This window comes from Chlorocebus sabaeus, chromosome 15, assembly GCF_047675955.1.
Source record: "Chlorocebus sabaeus isolate Y175 chromosome 15, mChlSab1.0.hap1, whole genome shotgun sequence".
In the NCBI taxonomy this organism is placed as follows: Eukaryota; Metazoa; Chordata; class Mammalia; order Primates; family Cercopithecidae; genus Chlorocebus; species Chlorocebus sabaeus.
In genome coordinates, this window is record NC_132918.1 from 45,075,048 (window position 1) to 45,102,258 (window position 27,211).

A 27,211-nucleotide genomic window follows, 5' to 3' on the forward strand; every position below is an offset into this window, starting at 1 on the left:
TTTCTTTCTCCAATCCTCCTTCGTTGGGCACCTAAGTTGATCCCATGCCTTTGCTATTGTATATACAATAGTGCTGAGATGAACATAAAAATTCATGTGTCTTTTTGGTAGAATGCTTTATTGTCCTTTAGATATATACCCAGCAATGGGATTACTGGTTTGAGTAGTTGTTCTCTTTTTGGTTTTTAAAGATATCTCTGAACCACTTTCCACAGTAGCTTAACAACTTACATTCTCACCAACAGTGTATAGCATTTCCTTTTCTCCACAACCTTACCAGCATTTGTTACATTTTGATGTTTTAATAACAGCCATTCTGATTGGTGTGAGATGATATCTCATTGTGGTTTTGATCTGCATTTCTGTGATAATTAGTGATAAGCATTTTTTCTTATGTTTGTTAGCTGCTTGTATGTCTCCTTTTGAGAAATATCTGTTCCTGTTCTTTGCTTACTTTTTAGTGGGTTGATTTGGTTTTTGCTTGTTGATCTGTTTAAGTTCCTTAGATTCTGGAAATTAGACCTCTATTGGATGCATAGTTTGCAAATATTTTCTCTCGTTCTGTAGGTTGTCTGTTTACTCTGTTGATAGTTTCTTTTGCTGTGTTGAATATCTTTGGTTTAATTAGGTCCCAATTGCCAAATTTCTTGTTGCATCGCTTTTGAGAACTTAATTATAAGTTCTTTGCTAAGGCAGAGGTCAAGAAAGGTATTTCCTAACTTTTAGTCTAGTAATTTTATAGTTTGACATCTAACATCTAAGTATTTAATCCATCTTGAGCTAGTTTTTGCATGTTATGAAAGGTAGTCCCCATGTTCAACATAGAGGATCACATTTGAACATAAGATTTGGAGGGGACACACATCAAAACCAAGTAAGTTCCCCATTGCTTATTTTTGTTGACTTTGTTGAGGTATGGAGTTACTTTTGAGTGCTGTATTGTGTTCCATTGGTCTATGTGTCTGTTTTCATACCACTGCAATGCTGTTTTGGTTACTGTAGCCTTGTGCTATAGTTTGAATTTGGGTAATGTGATACCTCCAGCTTTTTTTTTTCTTTCATTTGTTTAGGGTTGTTTTGCTATTCAGGCTCTTCTTTGGTTCCATATGAACTTTAGAAGAGATTTTTTCTAACTCTGTGAAAAAATGACATTTGTAGTTTGACAGGAATAGCATCAAATGTATAGATTGGGCCATAAGACCATTTTAATAATATTGATTCTTTTAATCCATGAGCAGGTAATGTTTTTCCATTTGTTTGTGCCAAGCATGATTTTTTTCAGCAGGGTTTTGTAACTTTCCTTGTAAAGATGTTTGACCTCCGTAGTTAGATCTATCTCAGTTAGATGTGTCTAGGTATTTTATTTTCATGTGTGGCTATTGTAAATGATATTGTGTTCCTGATTTGGCTGTCAACTTGGACATTATTGGTATATAGAAATGCTACTGAATTATGACTGGGCACAGTGGCTCACGTCTGTATTCCCAGCACTTTGGGAGGTCAAGGTGGGCAGATCACCTGAGGTCAGGAGTTCGAGACCTGCCTGGCCAACATGGTGAAACCATGTCTCTACTGAAAATACAAAAATTAGCCAGATATGGTGGTGCATGCCTGTAATCCTAGCCACCTGGGTGGCTGAGCCAGGAGAATCGCTGGAACTTGAAAGCGGGCCCTGCAGTGAGCCGAGATCATGCCACTGCACGCCAGCCTGGGTGATAGAGCAAGACTTAAAAAAAAAAAAAAAAAAAAGAAAGAAGAAATGCTACTGAATTTTGTACATTGATTTTGTACCCTAAAACTTTACTGAAGTCATTTATTAGCTCTTGGAGGCCTTTGATGGAGTCTTTAGGGTTTTCTAAATAAAGAATTATATCATCAGTAAAGAGAGATAAGTTGTTTTCTTATCTTCCCGTTTAGTCGCCTTTTATTTCTTCCGCTTGCCTGATTGCTTTGGCTACAGCTATTATTACTATGTTGATTGGGAGTGGTGAGAGTGGGCATCTTTGTCTTGTTCCATATTTTAAGGGGAATATTTCTAGGTTTTGCCCATTCAGTATGAGGTTGACTGTAGATTTGTGGATTTGTTCCTTTGATGATTGGCTTGTTGAGGGTTTTAATCATGAAGAGATATTGAATTATATTGAAAGCTTTTTCTGCATCTATTAGGATTATCATCCGTTTTTGCTTTTTATTCTGTTTATGTGGTGAATCATACTTATTGATTTGCATTTGTTGAACCAACCTTCATTTCAGGAATGAAGTCTACTTGATCATGATTAATTGACATTTCAATATGCTACTAAATTTGGTTTGCTAATATGTTGTTGAGGATTTTTGGCATCTATGCTCATCAGAGGTATTGGCCTGAAATTTTCTGTGTAGTATCTGCCAGGTTTTGATATCAGAATGTTGCTGGCTTCATAAAATGACTTAGGGAGGAGTCCATCCTCTTTGATTTATTGGAATAGTTTTACTAGCATTGGTATTAGCTCTTCTTTGTACATCTGACAGAATTCAGCTGTTAATCCACTTGGTCCAAGGCTTTTTTTCTGGTTGATAGGTTTTTAATTACTGATTCCATTTTGGAACTTATTGGTCTATTCAGGATTTCAGTTTCTTCTTAATTCAGTCTTAAGTGATTCTGTGTTTTCAGGAATTTATACTTTTTCTTTATATTTTCAGTTTTGTGTGCATAGATGAGTTCATCATAGTCTCTGAAGATCTTTTATATTTTTTTCATATCAGTTGTAATGTCACTTTTTCTTTTTCTGATTGAGCTTATTTGAATTTTCTCTTTTTCTTTGCTAATCTCACCAGTGGTCTTTTTATCTTGTTTATCCTTTCAAAACACCAACTTTTGGCTTTATTGAACTTTATATGGATTTTTGGGTCTCCATTATATTCAGTGGTTTTTTTTGTTTTGTTTTGTTTGTTTTTTTGAGATGGAGTTTTGCTCCTCTGTTGACTAGGCTGGAGTACAGTGGCACGATCTAGGCTCACTGCAACCTCCTCCTCCTAGGTTCAAGCAATTCTCCTGCCTCGGCCTCCTGAATAGCTGGGATTATAGGCATGTACCACCACACCTGGTTAATTTTGTTATTTTTTAGTAGAGGCAAGGTTTCACCATGTTAGCCAGTCTCGTCTCAAACTCCTGACCTCAGGTGATCCACCAGCCTCGGCCTCCCAAAGTGCTGGGATTACAGGTGTTAACCCCTGTGTCCGGCCAGTTATATTAAGTTTTGCTCCAATTTTAGTTATTTATTTTCTTCTCCTAGCTTTGGAGTTCACTTTTTCTTATGTCTCTAGTTCCTCTAGGTGTGATTCCTTATTGCTAATCTGAGATCTTTTTAACTTCTTTAGGTGTTTAGTGCTATAAACTTTCCTCTTAACACCGCTTTTATTATAAACTTTTCTCTTAACACTGCTTTTGCCGCATCCCAGAGATTTTGGTGTGTTGTGACTTTGTTTAATTGCTTCCAGATACTTTTTTGATTGTTGCCTCAATTTCATTGTTTATGCAAAAGTCCTTCAAAAACAAGTTGCTTAATTTTCATGTAATTGTCTGGATTTGAGAGAACTTCTTGATATTAATTTACGTTTTTATTTCACTGTTGTCTGAGAGTATGCTTGGTATAATTTTAGTGTTTTAAAATTTGCTGAGACTTGCTTTGTGTCTGAGCATGTGATTGATTGTAGAGTAAGTTTCATGTGCAGGTGAGAAGAATGTATATTCTGTGTTTATTTGTTGGGGTGTTCTGTAGATGTCTGTTAGGTCTGATTGGTCAAATGTTAATTTTAAGTCCAAAATTTCTTTGTTGATTTTCTGACCTGATAGTCTAGCTAAAACTGTTAGTGGTGTGTTAAAGTTCCTTACTCTTATTGTGTGACTGTGTAAGTCTTTTGGTTTTATGATTCTGGGTGCTCCCATGCTGGGTATGTATATTAGGATAGTTAAGTCTTGTTGAATTGAATCCTTTATCATTACATAATGTCCTTGTTTGTACTTTTCTACTGTTGTTGATTTAAAGTTCATCTTATCTGATATACAGATAGTGACCCCTGCTCTTTTTTGTTCTCTCTGTGTGAGATAGATATTACTCCAAAACTTAATTTGAGCCTATGGGTGTCATTTCTTGTGAGAGGGGTCCCCTGAACAGCAGTTGGTTAGTTATTGTTGTTTTATTTAACTTTCCACTCTGTGCCTATTCAGTGTGTTGTATAAACCATTATATTAAAGATTAATATTGATATGTGGGATTCTGATCATATTGTGATGTTGTTAGCTGGTTGCTTTATAGTCTAGATTGTGTAGTTGCTTTTTAGGGTATGTGGGTTACGTCCTTAAGAGTGTTTTGGTAGCAGTAGTTGTCATTCTTTGACTTCCATGTTTATAACTCCCTTAAGGATCTCTTGTAGGACTGACCTAATGGAAATGGATTTTCCTAGCAGCTGTTTATCTGGAAAAGATTTTATTCCTGCTTTGCTAATGAAGCTTGGTTTGATGAGACACTCAATTCTTGGTTGGAAATTTTTCTTTTTAAGAATGCTGAAAATAGTCTCCCAATCTCTTCTGGCTTGGAAGATTTCTCCTGAGAACCCCACTCTCAGTCTGAATTTGTTCCCTTTTTATGTACTCTGACCCTTTTCTCTAGCAGCCCTCAAGGTTTTCTTCTGTTTTGTTTTGTTTGATCTTGGACAGCCTGGTGACTATATGCCTTATTGATGTTCATCTTGATGCAAATTATCTCACACATGTACTTTGGATTTCTTATACCTAGATATCTATATCTCTATGAGATTAGGGACATTTTTTTGAATTATTTCCTCAAATATGTTTTCCACGTTGTTTTTCCATTCTCTTTTTCCCTCAGAAATTCTAATAATTTGTAGGTTTGGTTGCTTTACATAATCTCATTTTCTTGAAGATTATTATTTTTTTAAATTATTTTTTATGTTTGGGTTAGGTCAAATGAGCAGTCTTCATACTCTGGAATTCTTTCTTCTGCTTGGTCTAGTCTATTGATAAATCTTTCAATTGTATTTTGCAATTCCTTAAATGAATTTTTTAATTCCAATAGTTTTGACTGACTTTTAAAAAATGTTTATCTCTTTGTTTATTTCCTGGATGGCTTTAGCAGTTTCTTTATATTGATTTTCAACTTTGACTTGGATCTCTTTGAACTTCCTTGTCATCCATACTTTGAATTCTTTATCTGTTATTTCTGAGTTTCCATTTCATTTAGGGTCCATGGCTAAAGAGCTAGTATGATTCTCTGGTGGCATCACAACATGCAGATTTTTTGGTGGTGCCAGAGTTCTTATGCTGGTTTCTTCTCATCTTGAGAGGATGGCACTTTCAAATTTTGTAATTATTTTAATGTGATAGGAGTTACTTTTTCTTTTCCTTCTCTCCCTCCTGAGGGGATGTGACTATAGTGTATACTGGGTAGGAATTTTTGGCTTTGCTTCTATAGCCCTATACACTTTCATCCAGTTTTATATTGTGGTTCGATCTACAGGCCAGTATATGGAGATTATGGGTGAAAGCCATCCGTGAGACCAGCAGATATATATGTACCTGATCTTTGTTTACTATGAAGTGCTCTTTTTGGTTTCTAGTGATTGGTGGCACAGTGGACTAACTGGTGTCCTGATCTTCCTGTTCTACAGGGGTGAGGAGACACAGCTAGTGAGAACTGGAGCCCCTAGTTTGCTCATGAATACCCCAATGGTGAGTGCAGGCACCAGCCCTGATGAAGATCTGCGTGTGTGTGTGTGTGTGTGTGTGTGTGTGTGTGGAGGGGGGAGGGGCACAGGGATGGACAGAGGTGGAGGTGAACTGCACTGGCCCTTCATTCTAGACAGGCAGGAATGTGATGTGTTTCTCTATCTCATCCCTGTTCCAGAGGTTCATGATTTCTAGTTCAGGCACACACCGTAGCCTCTCTCCACACCACAATGTGATTGAGGGCTGTGGGAAACGGTTTTGCAGCTTTCTGTGGGAATGTTTTCAGGGCAGAACCTCATCACTCAGCCCACCATGGATAGCTTTGTATCTCTCTTGTTCTTGAATGTTGTAGCACTGCTGTTTCGTGTAAACAGGGGGCTCCACCTATAAGCTCCTGTGGGTGGGGATTGGTTGTGATGGTGTCAGTTGGGTTGGCCAAGTCTCAGGCTCTGGGAAAAGTGGTCATATTCATATATTGACATAGTATATTAGTAATATATAATATACTACATATTATATGTTAATATATATCATATATTAATAATATAGATAATATAAAATCAATATAGAGTAATATAACATAAACAATAAAATTTGATATGAATATATAGTTATTTTATTTCTCATAAATGCATTTAAATATATGTATAATATAAATACATTTAAATACATATTTTATATATATAATATTTATGCATTATATATATGCACATCGTATACTCCCAGGAATATGACTTATGTGGAGGTACAATTTTTTAATTGTAAAAATGCTCTTCAAATGAGAGGAGAAAACTTCATTAAAAGTTTAAAAGGTAAGTCACTACTGTATGGTGTTTTAATATGTAAAGGACACCTTTGACCCTGCAGATTCAGAAATAACTCAAACTTAAGTGTGTTCTCATAGCTCTTTGAAGTTACAAAGATGTATACCTAGCAATTCCGAGGGGCCACCATGGTAGAGCATGCATGTAGCAACAATGAGGCTTCTAGATATTTAGGCCAAAAAAAGGTATACAAGGGAAAATACAAAGGAAATTAGACAAGCTTGAACACGCTGATCTATCACATTAGTCTCTCTCTTTGTATGTCTAGAAGGTTTCTTTTGTTGCAAAGAATTAGCAAAGTCTGATAATTATGAAAATATGAGCATATTAGGGTTCTCCAGAGAAACAGAGTTTATGAATGTGTGTGTGTGTATATGTGTGTGTAAGGAGATTTATTTTGTGGAATTAGCTAATGTAGTTAGAGAAGATGAGAAGACCCAAGATATTCATTCAGTTAGCTGGAGATCCAGGAGAGCTGATGGTGTAGTTACATTTCAAATGCCAACAGGCTTGAGACTCAGAAAAAGCTGACATTTCAGTTTGAGTCCAAAAGCAGGCAAGAACTGATGTTCCAGTTCAAGGCAATCAGGCAGGAGGAATTTCTTCTTACCAGAGGGAAAGTCAGCCTTTTTTTCTCTTTAGGGCCTCAGCTGACTGAATGAGGACTTCTTACATTAAGGAAGGCTTTACTCAGTCTACTGATTCAAATGTTGATATCATCCAGAAACACCATCATCAGACATGCTGATAATAATGCTAGACCAAATATCTGGGTTTGCTGTAGCTCCGTCAAGTTGACACTTAAAATTAACAGTTACAATGAATATTAATATATGGGGAAATTTCCTTTTTTTTGAGACAGAGTCTTGCTCTATTGCCCAGGCTGTAGTGCAGTGGCACGATCTTGGGCTCACTACATCCTCCGCCTCCCAGGTTCAAGCAATTCTCCTGCTTCAGCCTCCTGAGTAGCTGGGATTACAGGCATGCGCCACCATGCCTGGCTAAGTTTTGTATTTTTAGTAGAGATGGGGTTTTACTACGTTGGTCAGGCTGGTCTTGAACTCCTGACCTCATGATCCACGCATCTTGGCCTCCCAAAGTCCTGGGATTACAGGCGTGAGCCACTGTGCCTGGCTGGGAAAATTTACTTCTAAAAATATTTCTTGATTCTCTAATTCTTTAGATTAAGCAGAACCATGGAAATAATTGTTTTACAGACCATTCTTGGTACATTGATAGTAATGTGTTTTCTAACTTGCGGCTACTTGAATTTGGAGAAATCATGTAACAGCATTCAGTTCAACAATAATGAAATACTCCATAAGGGCAAGACGAAGTTTCAGGGATTGATTCCATATGATAACATTGCCTATAGGCTAGCATTAAAGAAATAGAATTTTCAGTCAAGAAGATTCTCCTTCTCCTCTGTTTCTTATGTTATGACAAATTCCTTGTTTCTTATTCAGCAATAAACACTTTTTCTGTGAGGCCTGTAGAATCTGAGTACATAACCAACTGAACGGGAGCCGGCAGCTAACCACAAACAATCTTCCAATATCTTTCACAGTAATGGAATTGCTGATGCTTCCCTGGAGCAAATTTTGCAGATGCAAGATTGTTTTAATGGTGTGATCGACAGTATCTGAGTAACAATAACCAGAAGAGAATAATACTTCACAATGCAATAGTAGCCTGCATCTAGTTCTGAGTTTTCTAATGCCTGGTACAGGCAAGAGGATAACAGGTAGAGCTCCAATTTAATACATAACAGTTTGTGGACTAAGACGTCTCATACTTTTCATTGCAAATGCCTAGAATGTTTCATGATGGATGTCTTTAATTTAACAGCTCAAAGATTGTAGTGTCAGTGTCAGAAGTGGTAATAGAAATATCTTGGGTAGATGGATATTTTCTACATAGTACAAAGAATTCAAAGGAAGACAACGGAAAATGCAGTGAATTCTCTATGTATGTGTATGTCTGCACATGCTTGTGCAAAATGTAATTCTTGGCTTCAGGATCAATACTGTCTTGTGAAAATGCCCGCAGGGACAAGTGCTTATCTGAGGACTCTAAAATCATCATGAAAACAGGGTAATCAAACAGCAACTATAGTGGGCTATTGGTGGCAGGATGCACAAAATAACTACAATGCAGTTGACCTAAAGTACATCTTCAATTGGTCTGCCAAATCTATAGGCTGCAGGAAAACAATGCACAAAGCACAAGGCTTGTGATTATGTCAGGGACATGGGGCTCCATCTGAGGTACTAGGATAAGAATTTTCTTGAAACGATAGCTGTGGCTTCAAACGAAAAAATGAAAATCTTCCCATATTCCCAATGTGGAAGGGATCACTGCCATAGAAGTTTTTCGTATCCCACTTGTGTAGAGATATGCCAGTGATGTCAGTATTATCTAAGAATAAATCCATGTTTTCTGGGATATGCACCATACATAATTTTGTATATTTTATTTTTTTAAAAAGAGAACATAAAATATACAACTCTTGAAAATTATAAAAAAGGTATTCAGTGAACGTATTTTTAAACTCTCCCACATTTCAGAGGAGCCTGTAAAATTGAAGGGTTCAGAAATTTAAGCTTCATTAGCTTCATGGTGATTTTATTTCTGGTACTACTACATTGATAAATGTGATAAATGACTTACTGCTTTCCAGAATCTTAAGGCAGATGAACTACCTAGGTAAAACTAATCTTCATTTTTATAAGGAATGAATATGCTAAGACTTATTTTTAAATTATTTAGAGTAGAAAGGGCATCGGTTCCTAGTTTCTATGGTTCTTCAAGAAAGGTAGGAGGTATTTTGAATTTTAGTACAAGATATGCAGTGGTGACACTGAAGTAATAACAAATAAATTTTAGTAATGTTCATGTAGCTCTATGTGTTTACAATAATAGCAAGGAAAAGTTTAATACTGCTACTACATGCAGAGTGAGGTTCAAAGTCTTTATATGTATTATTATTCATATTAGTTTATTTTAACTCTCACAAGCTAGTGGTTCCACACTTCTGATATCCTCCGTATGAAGAAGAAATGCGGGCACAGAGAACTTGGTGAGTTGCCAAGGCTCTGTGCTTTTAACTACTTCCCTCTATTGGCCTTTCTCCCTTTGTGCTGTATTGGTCTGGTGCCCAGTGGAAGGTCAGCATTACCTATGATTGTTTGATGGACACCAGAAGGCCAGCACTTTCCTATGTGCAGTGATGGTCTGGTATGTATCAGAAGGCCAGTGTTCTCTCTGTGTGCAATAAAATTTGCCAGCACTGTTCAAAGATCAGACATTGAGGATTGGTATAGAATCTTAATGAACTAGCTCAGTTAAACAAGACAAATTAACTAATAAATATGTGCCCTTATTTCTTCATCAAACAAGGCCTTGGAAGTTCCATTTCTCATATCCCTTGCAGGTCTTGTATTCTGACAAAAAGTATATATTTTATTGATGTTGTAGTTTTGAAAGAGCAACTTGGCATAAGTGACCATATTCCAAAGGTATATACGGCAATGATGTTTCCAGATAGAGTGGGCTGTGCCACTTGAATGGATGTATTACTCCTATGATTTATTAGGTACATACTATTCTCATGCAATATTCTAAGTAAACTTAGTAGTAGTAAAAACTACTAATTCATTTAACCCTACAGTGATCTTATGAGGTAAATACTATTCTCAGTCCTATTTGATAAATAAAGCTATGGCACAGAGAAATTAAATAACTTTTTTTCCATTGAAAAGTTAAAAATGGAGAAGCCAGAACTCAGACCCAACCTGTCTGGCAGTAGAAGCTGCTTTCTTATCATCTATGCTGTAGTGTTGAAGTGTTTATTTAAGTGAGTGGTATGTTGAGCGTAGAAAGGAAGTTGAACGTGGTTAGGAATGCTAGAAAGGAGTGTTGAATGCTGCTGAAAACTAAGGGTGTTTAGTGCTGCTATAAAGAGGAAAGCCACACAGGAGAGTGCTGGAGGTTCTGCAAGGAAAACAATGCACTAAGTGTTCAGTGAACGACTCCAGAAGATGGGGCTGAATAGGAATAGCAAAGAAATAAGAATAATTCTTACAATAATGATAATAATATTTAATAACTATTTATAACTTATTATGTACCAAGTATGTTTATAAATGCTTTATGTCTATTAACTGAGTTTATTCCTCCCAAAGATACTGTAAGGCAGATATTATTAAATATCCTTATTTTACCAGTAAGGAAACTGATGCAAAGGGAGGTGAAACAATTTGCTCAAGTCAGACTACTTGGTTAGAATTTTTTGGCATTAAAAGAACATATTTACTACATAATAATTGCTTTGGGTAAGGGCCGAAAACAAAGATATGAGAGCAAAGATATAAAATTCTAGTAAGACAAGATAGACAAATGCATAATTAGAGGATATCTATTACAAGCCTGCCTTTTAATGAAGGAGTCAGAATTAGTCTAGCCAAGAAGAAGATGGGGAAGGGTGTTCATGAAGAGAGGGCTGCATGAGCACAGGAAGACAGGCAAGAGAGAATTGCCTTGTAGAGGATCAGCAAGTGACTTCATGTGCATTATTGAAGTGAGCTGTTTTTGGAAAGTAGGCTTGAAGTACAAGTAGGGTGTATCTTGAGGAAAACTTGTGAGCCGATTGTAGTAACACAAATGGTTTTTAAAAGCCTTTGGGGAACTGTTTATTGATTTTAATCATGGCAGTACAATATTCAAGGTTATGATAATGATGCCTAAATGAAGGAGGTATTGAGGATGAAAATGGGGTAGGAGAGGAGATAGAAAGATGTTAGGAGGATAGAGAGGTGGACTTTGTTATGAATTGAATGTGGGGATAAAATAAGGAAGGATGAAATATGGGTTGAGTTCCTGATTGGGTGATGATGCTGGTGGCAAATGGGAATAGGGTGGGGAAAGCAGATAAGAACTTCTTTGTGAATGTGTGGAGACCAGAGGTGTTTGGGGGGCACCTAAATGGAAACATCTACAATGCAGCTGGCTCTTGAGGTGTGGAGATCAGAAGGTTGGTGTAAAAGTCATTGTTCCACAGCCAAAACATGACAGCTATCACAGAATCTACATAGACTGAGAAAAGAACAGAGGACAGAGCAAAGAGGGTCCCAGTGATGAGGAGATAATTAGAGGAAGAACGCAAATAAAACAAAGACAGGAGTAATAATCTCGGGAACCAGAAAGTGGTGTGAAAGTCAAAACATCCACTGATTCAGTAAGTAATTTCGTATGAAGGCTGACATGTTATTTATGTAAATTGTTAGAGAGCTATATAAATTGTACACAGGTATTTTGAGAGAAATGAATGAAAAGTAATGTATTTAATTAAATGATATGATTTGGGGTGACAGTTCAGTATAACCATTGTTAATGTTCCATATCCTATGTCTTCAAGGTAATGTAAAATAACTTTTGATATATTTAATTTGCAAAGATAAGTAAATATATAACAAAGTACAAATTAAACAAAACAGTTACTTTGGTCTTTATTAAGTTTGCATTTATATATTAGACAAGCTAACTTTGCCAAATATTAAGTGTATATGTGTGTATTTAATAGGAACAATGTTTATGAACAAGCCCACTATAACAGTTCATTTTCAATGTAAAACAAATATGAAATAATGCTCTCAGTTACTCTGTTTGACTGTGAATAGTTACATGTCTGTGGTTTGGGGAGACAGTTAAAATGATACAATGCACCTATTGGATGTTTTCTGTTGAGTCTGTTTATACTGAAGATTTGCTAGTTTCTTGGACAAGTATAAGGAGATACATTAGTCTGAATATTCTATCCTTCATAAAGCCATTTAGGCTATTTATAAGACCTGTTTCCTACTGGGAAAAAGCAGATTATTCTATTCAGTATTTTTCCAGTAAAACTGACCTATTTAAAATTTTCCCAGTAAGTCCTTTTCCCTCCTGCTGTAAGGTTTCTTTGCTAAATTGGTTTGGATTTGTTTGTAGAACCAATAATGTTAGCATTCAGCTTAATAGTCATAAATGATTTTATTGAGTTTGAATAGGAACTCTATTAAATTTAAAATATGCTTGAAAACATTCCTGTTGTATTTGAATGAATCTGCACATTCTCCACATACTTACATTTCTATCCTCTTCAGTGTAATTTTTAAATGCTTCTGGAATTAGGAAGTTAGATCTTGCTCTTTGGGAAAGGTAGACTGAAAAGGTTTTGTGTTCGTTTCAAATCCTGGTGAATGGCGTGGGATTATAAATCAGTGTGCATTTTAATGTCTGAACCATATCATCAGGAAGCAGCTTACCTCACAGACATAGTATAGATAGGCTAGAGATATTGAAATATTAAGAACTGTATTTATTTTACCCATAATGACGGTTCCGGAGACTCCAAGGCAAAGGTAGCAAAATTATTTGAAAAGAAGTAATAACAACTATGTTAGAATGCTAATTTTGTTTTTACATACTTTTAGTTTGATAGCTATACAAGAAGAAATCTAAAAGCAAATCAGACAGAGTTAGATGTTGTCTGGTTTTTGACTTCCTCACATTCATTTGGCCTTTTAAACAGCACTCTCACTTTCCCCCATGAGTTGACCACTTCATCATCACTGACTATTGGGACAAAACTAGGATTTCACTTTCCCTGGCCACAGTGTGTACAAATGGCACTGACTGTATCTTCTTTTTTTATTCCGTTCTAAGATTTGAATCAAGATCCAAGAAACAAAGAGGCTGAAGTAGTTTTATATCCTTTTTTGATATTGTAAAGTTTCATGATATCCTTTTTTGATATTGTAAAGTTTTTCAGTTCCCATTTAGTTCAGGGATCTCTTTGAGCTTGGGAGGGTGAAGATTACCCCCCTTCTTCCCATTTCTGGGGCCACAGAATTCTCTCCAGCCTTTGGAGCTTCTATTGATAGCTGGAATTGGCTGGAATCAGCCAATGGAATACTGTGGGGAATATTATTTGTATCTAGATCAATTATTTTACTAGATTTCACCAAATATGGATTTTAAGGATATTGGCTAGCCCTACAGAGCCAGCACAGCCTGATGGTAGGAGGGTCATACTGACAGAGTAGCCCTGAAAGTCTGCTATTGACTAGAACACAGAATAAATCCTTAGTCAAATATGTGTGCACCTATTATTTAGGTGTGCTGAAAGATATATAATAAACAGAACAGGATACCCATCTTTTAGTAACTTTATCTAAATTTTAATGATGATATTCACAAACTTGAGCATATTTGAAAACCACAAGGTAGTTTATGAATAAGCATCTAAAGAACAATTGTTACTATTGTGTAGATGAAATCCCACCATACATTTGCACACAAACGTTTATCACCGGGTTAACTTTAGATGTCTTACAAAAGCTTCATACCCTTTATTTTAAACTTGAAACAATATTTTAGTTTATAAATGACAAAATTAGTGAGGACAGAATCTACTGAGGTTATTTTTTTCATATCTTCAATTTCTGAAATTCTGACAATGAGAAAAGAAAACAATTTTGGATCATAGTAGCAGCAGGCCTGCTAAGAAAGTGGAAATCATAAAAAATAATCTTATTGAAAATAATAGCTAACAATTGTCGCACACTGATACTTATGGCATTCTTCTTGTACAGTGAAAGAAAGGACACATTAAATAAATGTGGTCTCTGAGGTTCTATTTATGTTGTTCAATCCTGAGAACTATCTCCTGAGGTATATACTATAATTCTGCACATTGAGGTCCAGCAGATTTAGATGTTTTAAAAGATGATTCAGTTACTAAGTTAATAAGTGCACTTGAATTCACACCCAGGCTTTTCTGAATCTAGAACCTGTGCTTTTATTATTGTGCTATGATGTACTTCAGGTATACAGGACCCAAAAAGAGACTTGAAAGATGAGTAAAAATTAGGAAAATGGAACGAGAAGACTTTACAGAGATGTTAATCTACATATGATTTCCCACTGACTGGGCCTTAAAAAGTATTCAATCAATGTGCACTGAATTAAATTAATGCATAGTTCTACATTCAAATATGGCATGTATTGGTCAACTCAATAATGTCAGATGGAAAAAAAAAGTCATAGAAACTTCAGAAATGGGATTGTACAATTTTTTAAATTAAATGTCCTAGATAATACAAAAGTTCATGAAGATTTTGTTTTTCTTGTTTTTTTTTTTTTTTTTTTTTTCCTGTTTTCCATTTCTTCTGAATACATAACCCTTTGAAATCTAGCAAAGCCATGTGATTTGCTTCAATGAATTGGATGTTTGTAAACTTCTGGGAAGAAGTGTTTAAGTGCTGGTGGTCATTTCTTCATGCTATCTTCCTGTGCTACCGTCATCTGGGTAGCACGAGTTCACACAGAGATGCCATAAGCTTGAAACAGCTTTTAATGCTGAGTATCCATTTAGAACATAGAGGCCCTGAAAAGTTGGTTGGACCTAATGCACAATTCATATGCATGAGAAATAAAGTTTTATTTTGCTAAACTACTGGGACATTAGCATTGTTTCTTACTCTAGCATGATTAGATTCTCCCATGTAATATAACAAACGAGAATGTAGTTTCAGAAAATCCTTAAAGAATGGTCGCACATGGCCTTATACATACTTTTTAACGACAAATGCTAACCCATTTATTCACACAGATTAAAATAAAAAGATACACTTTTCATACCATGTGTTTCTATTGTGTTCTCTAGGATTTTTTGTTTGTTTGTTTTATAGCTAATGTTCTGCATATTTCTACGGTGCCTCACTCTATTTTGCTAACCAGCTATGAAAATGTGTTCCTGATAAAGCAAGAGGAACTGGCTTTGGGATTTTTTGCAATTGATTTGCTTAGTAGATTAACAATTTATTACATGAAGTACTTTTCAAACTTTGAGAAAGGGGATAGATTTTTTTCATATATAGTCTTAGTTTTATGCACATTTTAAAATAAATAAATGAATATAATTTTAAAATAAGACCACAGCTTCTCAATTCTCCTTAACTTTCTGGAAGCTTTGAAACACCCCATTTTAGAACACCATGCATTTCTACCACTAAAGTGAGAAATTTCTCTCCTTCAAGAAATTAATTAAGGTAGAGTAGGGGTTGGGCATTATCCTTTTTCTTCCTTTCTAAGACAACCAGAATTTTGTCAACAAAATATTTTGCACAATCCCAGGAGAGTAATCATGATAGGTTAAAGCCAGTCATCTTACATATTAAGGTACTTGCTTTCCCAATTGCCCTGTACTAATACAGGACAAGTTCTAGGAAATTAGATGGAAATAAGGAAAATATTTTGCTTTCAGATGAAAGATTCTGGCGAATGAGAAAAACCAGCTCATGCTACTCCTCTGCAACAGCCATATAACAATATGGCAAGAAGTCCCATGGCCAGGCGCCGTGGCTCACGCCTGTAATCCCAGCACTTTGGGAGGCTGAAGTGGGCAGATCACGAGGTCAGCGGTTTGAAACCAGCCTGGCCAACATGCTGAAACTTCATCTCTACTAAAAATACAAAAAATTAGCTGGGCGTGGTGGCAGGCACCTGTAATCCCAGCTGCTCTGAGGCAGGAGAATTGCTTGAACTCGGGAGGTGGAGGTTGTAGTGAGCCGAGATCATGCCACTGCACTCCAGCTCTGGTGACAGTGCGAGACTCCGTCTCAAAAAAAAAAAAAAAAAAAAAAAAAAAAGAGTCCCAAAGCCAATACCATAAGGGTAGTGGAGCAGAATGGAAAAGCTGGTGAAAGCATTGAATTGATGGACCACAGGACCAAAGGATTAACTGTCTATCTTGAAGCTTTTGCTGTATGACATGATTAATGATTTTATTGCTTCAGCCAGTTAGTGAAATTTTGATTACTTGCATGAAAATTTGTTCTGTCTCACAGAACTAGACTCTGAGCTTCTGGTATCAGAGGAGGGCTGAAACTACTCTTGTTCTATCATTGATGCTCAGTATGGTGCCTGACACATGGTTGATACTCATTAAACAATTGTTGTATGAAGGATTCACAAATGAGTGATTGCTTCATATTTTTAATGTAGTTCATATAAGTTTTGTTAATTTTAATGCATATGTGAACAATTTGTATGCCCAACTCCTGCTGTTATTTTCCTTTCTGCTTAAGAAAACATTTAAAACATTGATTCAGAAATAAACAAAACAAAGTAACCTCTTCAAACCAAAGTCAATCTATTATCTTTTCTTTCTTCAATTCTTCATACTTATTTTTTGAAAGAACTTAATAAATTATTAATATTTCTAGTTGATGACAATGATAATTATTTGGGTAGGGCAATAGATAAGAAGATTTGAGCATATGAAATTTGTGACTAAAAAACAATTTTCAAAAACAATAAGTAGAAATCCTGCTTTATCTTGTTCCACCTCATTTAAGGGTAGAATTTATAAGAATATATTTCATATTATTTAATTAATTATCAGGACCAGTAAATGTAAGGCCATTGACATATACTCAGGGAATATATTAGATGGAAAAGTGTCATTCTGGGATCTGGGATATCATTTGATCAACCCAGTCAACCCACAGAGGTCTACTCACCATATTCTTAGTCTATTGAGTTCTATGCAGAATTGTGGTCCTGAATTCTCCTTGTCCACCAAATTTAATTTCACTCTTTTTTTCCTAGAGCTTCATTATCTTCAAGAATATTCCTGACTTATCCAGCCTGCTTATTTCTCTCCTCTAACTTCTACAAACCCTTCCGTGATAAAGGACTCCTTGTTTTAGTTACTTGACATTCAGAACAAGTTCTGTATTTATGGATTCCTTAGAACACACTTGGAAAAGCTAGAAGAAAGATATTATAAGTGGCTTAGGAAAGCATTAGCTTTCACATTGTTTAATCATGTTCTGATTCTTGCTTATCTCAGTCCCCAGTTATCTAAAAATTAAAATGTTGGCCTGGTAGCTCTTTCCTAGATTGGCTTGTTGTATAAATTAAAACTCTTAAACAAAGTTATCTCAGATTAATAGTCTGTTCTAAAAAATTAATATTGATAAAAGTATAGACAGAATATAGTAAAATATAAAAATATGAGAAATATTGTGTGCAAAACGAGATCCTTCATTCTTTAACCTAATTAAAGTGGAATTGTGGTAGATTGGCAAATTATGGTTTTTGAATCATTGCTTCTAGATTAAATTGCAAGCTCTGCAATTACTTGATGAGGAATTCCTTAAGTAACTCTACTTTAAATATTTGCCTCAATTGTCCTACTGTTCATTTGCAGTTTGCCAGTGTGTTAGTCAAGGTTCTCTAGAGAGACAGAACTAATAGGATATATGGATATATGAAAGGGAGTTTACTAAGGAGAATTGACTACAGGAACACAAGGTAAAGTCCCATGATAGGCCGTCTGCAAGCTGAGGAGCAAGGAAGCCAGGACTGGCTCAGTCTGAGTCCCAAAACCTCAGAAGTAGGGAAGCCCACAACGCAGCCTGCAGTCTGTGGCCTAAGGCCTGAGAGCCCCTGGAAAACCCCTGGTGTAAGTCTAAGAGTCCAAAAGCCAAAGAACCTGGAGTCTGATGTTCAAGGGCAGGAAGCATCCAGCACAGGGAAAAGATGAAAGCCAGACTCTGCAAATCAGCTCATTCCACCTTCTTCTGCCTGCTTTTTCCAGCTGCACTGGTGGCCGACTGTATAGTGCCCACTCAAATTGAGGGTGGGTCTGCCTCTTCCAGTCCACTGACTCAAATGTTAATCTCTTCTGGCAACACCCTCACAGACACACCCAGAAACAATACTTTGCATCCTTCAATCCAATCAAGTGGACACAGTATTAACCATCACAGCTAGTCAAGTATTTTCGAGACTCCAATATTAGTTGAACATTTCATGGGATAAAACGTAGGATTTTAAGGTGAATGCCTTTATATGTTTGCTATTTTCTTTCTGATAAGACATGGTGCAGAATAATCAAATACATCCAATGGTTTTAGAAAAAAAATTTAAAATTTGTATTAATAGCAATTTTGAACTATATTTTGTAGATAGTACCATGTAACATTTGTTTAAAGCTAAAATAACATGTATAATTTATTGCCTTAAATCTTAATATGAGAGAAGGTCTAAAAATTAGCCTTTTGAGCAGTTACCCTCATTTATCAGTGACAATGCATAGGATACGTCAATAATTAGGATGTCTTGGAAGAATGTTACAGGGAGAATAGGTTTGTTTCCTTTCAACTGTGACTTTAAACACAATCCCTGGAAAATCTGTAAAATCTTTTCCTCTCTCACCAGCATGGCTTTCTGAAGTGAGGCAAGGAGGAAATATTTCTAAGTAGAATTTTATTTTATCTGTATGAGTTAGGGGAAAGTTATATTGAGGGCTTTAAATGTTATGAAAAGATAAACTTTATGAGGCATACCTCATAAAAATGGATAAAATTTGTGATATCAAAAATGAAACGTACATAAATCTTGGATTTTCTTTTCTTGACATTTTCTTGGATATAAATGCGTAAGAAGTGAGAGCCTGGAATTCATAAGCAAACATTCTGCTCTCCAGAATTACACTGTTCTTCTAAACTGGTAAAAGTCGTATCTCCAACATCTCCAAACATTTTCAGGCTTTGTTTTTTTTTTTTTGCCAAATTAATTACATTTTATTTATATCCTTAGTACTTTTCGTCGATTGTTGCTACAGAAAACTCTTTAATGTATTAAAACATGTCTCAGCTGTGGAAAATAATGATTAATTGCTTTGACATCTTGGAATGAAAAATGGGAAAATGTCCCCATTCCAAGAAATGTCTTAGACAATTCTCACAGAATTTTTCCTTCATTACAATATAACAAATGACCAAAAGGTCATTTTGTTTATTTTTGGCTAAAGGTTTAGCAGCTTGAGCAATGGTAATGAGAGTATACAATTCCATTATCCACTGACATCTATCAATGTAAAACTATTATCTTAATCTTCAAGGGACATTTTACTTTATGGCAACGAATTATCAGTAAACAGAAAATTTTGCTGATTAAGAAGTTTTTGCTGTTCTGTTTCTTTTCCTGTGTGTCATTTGCTACTTGCAGAAACACAGTGTTTTAAAGCTACTATTGAATTCAAATACACTTTCAGGTTTTTCCAAAAACTAAAATTTAACTGATAGAGGCTTCCATATAACCAAAGAGATGTTCACCTATTTCACGCAATAAAACTCAGATACTGCCCTCACATTTTCTCACTAAATTTAATCTGGCTTATTTAGAATTCTAAAAATCATGGTTATCTGGTTGTTCTTAATTAAAACTGTAGGATTATGATCTGGTGTACCAATAATAAAAAAAAATGATTGTCAATGATGTGGCAACAAGAGAAATAATAAAATAAAAACAATTAAGATACATATATGTAAAGAGTAATATATAATTAAAAACATATGCATGTGTATTTATGTGTGTATGTATGCACTTAAATACAGTATACACATATCTATCTAGCTATACATATACACAAATTTGGTGATATTAAATATCCAGAAAATTAGATACGTGAACTTTAAAGACCTGGAGGACTTCACTGTATAATGTATAATTCATTATAAATTATTCTAATAAAAATTATTAGATGTCATTTTGGTGTTTAGTTATATGGGCCTACTGAAAGACTCAAATAGCCATATGGACATTTATTATTTATTCCATTGAGAAGTTCTGCTGACATTTGAAAATTTTTTTAATGATTTATCAAAGTGTTATGGGCAAAACAATTTTTTTCTTCATTTGCATTATTTCCATCCAATGTTGTGCCATGATTGTTTTCATCATTATCATCACCATCTATGTATATATGTATGCATGTGTGTTTGTGTGTGTGTATAGATGTAAATGAAGTAGAGATTCCATAGATTACAAATCTCCAAACTTCTTCACCCCATTGTACCACAAGTCCCTATACACACACATGCACACACACATACACACACTTTAGTGACTAGGAAACTTATGGCATAAGCAAAATATTTGTCAAAGACAATATCTGGTTAGAGGCTCACTTTATATTGGAACCTATGTGAGGCAAGGAAATACTATACCAATGAGATCATGTAGTTATGTTTTATTTCTAAAGAAAATATTACAGAAAAGTTACTATAACTTGTTAGAAAACAAAAGACAATGTGAAAGTTATAATGAAGCAAGTATAAGATTCTAATCTATAAATTACTACTTAGGTATAGTTATATCAATTTCAATCAATCATTTCCTACAGTGCAGCAGATAAGAGTAAGAAGATAGCAGGGTACAATGTAACAAAGCTTCCATTTTGGGGAATAGAAGCTTAGCTGTTCAGAAAATAATCTCTCCTTGTATAGCACACACCAAGAAGTTTTTGGGAAATGCAAAAAATAACTTCACATATATATGTGTGTGTGTGTGTATACACAAATATATCACAATTAAAAAAAAAATAGCCTTAGTCAATAGCTGAGCTGGTGAGTTTCAAATTTCAGGGGGCATAGAGATGGGCTATTGATAGTCTCCCAGGAAGAGGACAGCGTAAAAATCCTAGGAACTGAACAGAGTGGAAACTCAGATTGGAAACACTTCCACAATTCTCAAATATCATACCTTCAGTGGGTGAATCTGATAAAAAAGAAGAGCAAGAGACTATGAAGATATATATGTCTGATCATGAGTCCTTTGTGGAACAGGATCTCGAAGGCAGAGGAGACGTGTACTTGGAGATTTCTTAGCCATAATAAGACAGCATTCATTTGGATTTTGGGTCTTAATTTACGTGACCTCAGCTGCCTCCAATAGAAAATTTAAAGTGAATCTAGGATGATAGTAGCTCTGGGCACCTGGCAGAACCAAATACCTCAAATTTATAGGGGAGGAAACAGACAAAGGAATTAAATTCACTTAACCAAGATCACAGGTGAAAAGTCTAAACTTATGTGAACTTAATGAGATAACCACGAAATACACAAAGCAAGTATTAACAAAACTATAAGAGAAGCTGACCAATTCACTTGATGTTTAATAACTCTTACGTATTATTCCCATTGATAGATCATCCTATAAGTAACCAACCATTAAAAATGTTTTTCTATATATGTTAAGTTTATAATATAATAAATATAATATAAATATTATCAAAACTACAAATCATTGAGCAAAAACATTAAGGTAAAGTGAACCTAGAAAACAAACATTTATAAAAATTGTTCAGGTTCTAGATCTTGACATAAGTTTCAACAAAGTTCAAAGAACCAACATACAATTTTTTAATCAGCAGGTATCATTATTTTTGTTATTGATGGGAAGATTAAATGAAACACTTAATGCAGATACAGAGTAGATATGTAGTGTTAATTTTTTCTCCTTTTGTTGGTAAAATTTTCTTTATGTCCTTATCTGGAAACACAATTCATAGGTTATTTAAACATTACAAACTCAATGCACTTTAAAGTTGAAAACAGAGAATATAGGCATTTGTATATGTTTACACATTTATCAGTTGTTTCCAAGACTAGAACATGAAACTACAAGAACTTTTTACCTCTATTTTGTCAGTGCCTGGCATGCACCGGTACACCAAATCAATAACGCATTTGTGTAATAAAAAACAGTGCCTACTTCCCAGTACAGTTATGCCATTCTTAGGTTTCCCTCTAGTGAGCTCTGTTTCCCTTCATATTTTGGGGAGTTCTCGGGCTGAGAGCTGAAAGTTCTTCAATACATTGGTACATAATCTCAAACCTCACTTTAGAGTTGAGTCTATTTTTTTTAGCTTTAAATTTTCAGGAAAGCTGATAGGCTTTGGATATATTTAGTTACCAAAGTGGTGTGATTGTCATATAAGCACAAAACTTAATCTGCCACAGTTTCCATCTGGAAATTATTTCTTCTCTTTGTATAAAGGAGAGTGGCTGATAGGGCAGAGAAAAGAAGACTTCTGTCATCAAAGGAAAATGGAAAGAATCTTGAGTCATTTATAGAAAATAAATGAGACCTTAGTAAAAAGAGAAAAGGAGGAGACAAGAAAAATGCAGAACTATTGGTACAAGGTCTACTGAAAGTTAAACTCATCTTATGTTGCCCTGCCTTGACAAGAGCGCAAGTTAAAATGTGTGTATGTAGTCAGAAAACAGATTACGCGTTGTCTTTTTTTTTTTTTTTTTTTTTTTTTTTTTTTTTTTTTAAGTCGGAGTCTCTCTCTGTCACTAGGCTGGAATGCAATGGCGTGATCCCGGGTTCAGTGATTTTCCTGCCTCAGCCTCCCGAGTAGCTCGGACTACAGGCGTATGTATTGTTTCAAAATTTAGTTCTAGGTACCGCCAATCTCATGTGGAGATATGGAGTCTCCTAATTGTCAGCGGAAGCTTAAGGAGTTAGGATCAACAAAAGCTGATTACTAAGAAGATGTAAGAGTAGGAGAAAGAGGGAGATATGTAATGAACACAGGTGTCTGGCAGTAAAAAAAAGTCAATATCTGAAATGTGAGAAAGAGTCCCAGATAATGGAGGGGATTATGTGTTAATATGGGGAAATATCTTTCTCACTAAATACTGAGTTCTGTGTCAGCAGGAACCATCCTCTGCTTTCTTCACTGAACATTACCTGAAACATTTTAGGCATTTAATAAATATTTATTGAATAGATAAATGGGTAGTTATTGGTTCCTGTCAGATAGCTGGATTGTAAGATGTTAGGTCTCAGATATCAATCAAATTTATTAAGACTTCTCAAAATTCTTTTTTTTTTTTTTGATCTTTTAAAAAAATACTCATTTCACACGTGATCCTCTTCAGGAACTCCAGGATAAATCTCTCCTAGGCCAAAGGCTTTTCCACTTCTTCTAATTGGAGAAAATGACTGGGAAGGCAAACTTTTCTGTCAGGAGGAAAGTTAAGGAGATCTTGTCTGCTTTGTAGCCTGGATGCATTTTGTTGGACGTGACTACTCTATGGGGCTGCAGTTGCCCAGTCATCATAATTAATTCACGGGAGAAAACGTTGGTGAGGGTTGGAAAACGGTTCAATCAATAGAATTTGGGCCTCCTAAAGGCTCTTAGTACCTCTCTAGGAATTTCACACTCTTTGCCATCTCACTGATATGTATTTTTATTTTTGTGCTATCATGATATCGAACCATATTTTACTGTTTGTAGGAAGGAATACAGATTTCATAATTTGTATGCTACAGAGAAAGTTGTATCTTCAACTATTTTTTGCCAGCAAAGAAAGATAAAGCCCTACAAGAAAATAAATAAGTAATATACTTTCCAAATTATGGAAAAATGATCTGCATATATTCCTTCCCTAAGGAAACAAATAAGATGACTTCATTTATATCCTACCTTGCACCAGAAGGATTAAGGCAGCTTTGTAATGACTTTAAAAAGATTTTTGAAAACCATGCCTTTAGTATTAGCTGTTGGAAACCTTTTTTGTCAGTATTGCCAATATTCCTTAGTTGCAGCCAGTTGACAGAATCTGCAGTGACAGGTAAACTAAAGGAACTTTTGATAATGGAAACCTGGAATTCTCAGTTACCAAGGTGAGAGGAGGTATAATTGAATTGGGATCTAAAGAAGAGTGTTTTGAATATGAAACTCAAATTTCCCATTTTACATTATTTGGATAATGCCAGTCAGGGCTTTGTAAGGTATCTGGTAATTTACATCTGAACTAAAAGAAGTAAGAGAAATAGCAAATAGATTTAACAAATTCTCTGAGTCATACAGTTGAAATGGGGACATATAAATGGAATGAAATATTCAAGATGTGTCTATGACCGTGAAAATATTTTTTTCTGGCACATCTGTACAAACCTATTCATTCTGATATTTTTTAAAGATAAATTACATATGTATCTTCTGGAAATTACTGAAAGCAAAATTTTGAAGCTAATTAATTAAGGTTTAAGTTGTGACATTTGGCTTGGAAACCTTATTTTCTCCTAGTAGCTTAATGCATAGATTAAAAGATCATCTATTCTTAATGTTTCAATAATTCGATATATTTATAGAACACAAGTGTTAATACCATGAGAATTATAATGAATTATTTTAAAACTTACCACACAATAAGAGATATTTACACAAATATTTACAAAATATTTTTGTAAAGTCTGTAATGAGAAAGCTATGGTCAATAAAAGCTGGAGAGAGTGAGATTAAATGTCCTGCAGAATGTTAATATTTCCTAAACCCTAAAGTATAGCTGGATATGCAATATGTGGCGATGCTAGCAATTGGGTGGCAAAAGAAGGGAATAAGAAAGAAGAAAGCACTGGAAAAGGACATGTATCTTTTAGAAGTGACAAACTGACATGATTTAGAGGAAGTCTTCAAATAAGAGAGTAGGAGGAAATTTGATTTCGTTTGGTTTTGTTTTATTTATTTATTTTTTTGAGTCAGAATCTTGCTCTGTTGCCCAGGATGGAGTGCAGTGGTGAGATCTCGGCTCACTGCAACCTCTGCCTCCGAGTTTCGAGCAATTCTCCTGCCTCAGCCTCCTGAGAAGCTGGGATTACAGGCTTATGCCACCACACCTGTACAGGCTTATGCCACCACACCTGGCTAATTGTTTTTTTTTTTTTTTTTTTTTTTTTTTTGTATTTTTAGTAGAGAGGGAGTTTTACCATCTTGGCCAGACTGGTCTCAAACTCCTGACATCAGGTGATCCGCCTGCCTCGGCCTCCCAAATTGCTAGGATTACAGGCGTGAGCCACTGTGTCTGGCCAATCATTTGTATTTTTAGAAATATGTTGTGTGGTGGCAAAATTTATTCAGTTAAAACAGTAGTTGGGAAAGATGAATCTAGCTGTGGTATGTAGTAAGTTGAGAAGAGGCAGGATGAGTAATGAGGATGCTGTGGCAGTGATGACAGTGAAATAGAAAATGACTGAAAACCTATAGGAGTGGTAGTTTAATCAGATAGGGAGCAAAATATGAAAGGGGAATTGTGAATGATGTAAAGAGAATTGATAGCACTTGGTGACAAAATAAATATCTCTGAAGAAACAGGTTTCTCAGAGACTTGATCTTGTATCTTTTGTCATCTTGCTTATTGTCCTCAAGGGCTTCTTATAAATAACGTAGAAAATTAAACATCAGCTCTTAGATATAATAATGATTATATAAAGGTATAGGCTCAAAGTAATCACAAATACAACGTCAACAGTAACAACAGTAACACTTTAAATCTTTAATCAAATTTCTCTTTGTTGACAAAGTTTCATCCTCATACTTATGACAAACAATTATGGCAAAATTATTTTTTTTGCATAAAGACAAACACTTCTGGAAGTTTATATTTAGAAAGGAAAGATGCACTTAGACACATTTCTATTATATCCAGAGAACATCTGCTCCACTTTAGAAAATTAAAGATGGCAAAATCAAAGAACTTCAACATTTTGTTTCCCGAGAAACCAAGCATCTGACAAGGGATGACTTTTGATTCTCAAAATGAATAATTTCACAGAATGTTGACTTTGAATTTAAAAAATTGCTTAGAATGGCAGGGAGATGAAACACTGACATGAAACAAATGATTTTGCAATGGTCTGGGTGAATTACAACCACATCCCTATAGATTTTAGCTTTATTGAAAAAACTTCTCAATTTTTAACATACTGAAAATAATTGTATTAAGATATGTGTCTATGCAGTTGAACTAAATCAGTTCTTTTTTGACAGGATAATTGAGAATTATGTTAAACATCCCTTACAGCTCTGTGCCAACAAATAAGTTAAATATATAAATATCTTTCTGACAAAAATTGAGAGGAAAGGAGTGAAGTCAGATAATACTGAATTCAGATAAAAAGGACCATAATTACTTTGTTAAAATACATATTGGCCTTAGAAATAAAGCTAGCCATTTTATTTGACTTTATAATTTTGTTAGATTCCCATTTATTCGATTTCAAAACATGGACTACTGATGCCATGAAGAAGAAGAATTTTATTATAAGGATATCAGAAATTTGAAAGCATATCAAGCATTGTATTTATACCAGAAAAACAACATGTCTCATAAATGTTTTCCAAACTTTGTCACAAATATAGATAAGAAAGGACTTCTATATAATGGCTGAATTTAGAGGCTTAAACCCTCAGGTTTGGTCTTTAGGCCTCTCTCTTGCCTTATTTGAGCTCTGCTTCTCAGTCTTCACTGGCCTAGTGGAGAAGACTTTATTCATGTGGTTGGAAATATGGTTGCAAAGAGTTGCAGCTTCCATTGTCCTCACAGCTTCTAATTCAAGTTTAAGAGAGCACTTTTCCTCACTACTGCTCCAGCTTAAAAAGAAAGAAAGAAAGAAAGAAAGAAAGAAAGAAAGAAAGAAAGAAAGAAAGAAAGAAAGAAAGAAAGAAAGAAAGAAAGAAAGAAAGAAAGAAAGAAAAGATAAAATAAAAGGTCTAGAGAAGGGTCTGGCTTATTTGTTTACTCATGGAATGTATATGGGGTTAGGAGCTGGGGATGGGAGGAATGAAGTCCGCTTGGTTTTTCCAATGGAAAGTGGAAAGGTTAGCTCCCCAAAGGAGAGGATGCTGCCCAAGCAATATAGGCACACTAAGCTCACAATTATTTCTGAAGGGAAAAAAGGACTCCTAATTTATGAAAAATTTGGGAACCAATGTTTATAGGAAAATGTTCAAACTTTTCAGTATGATATC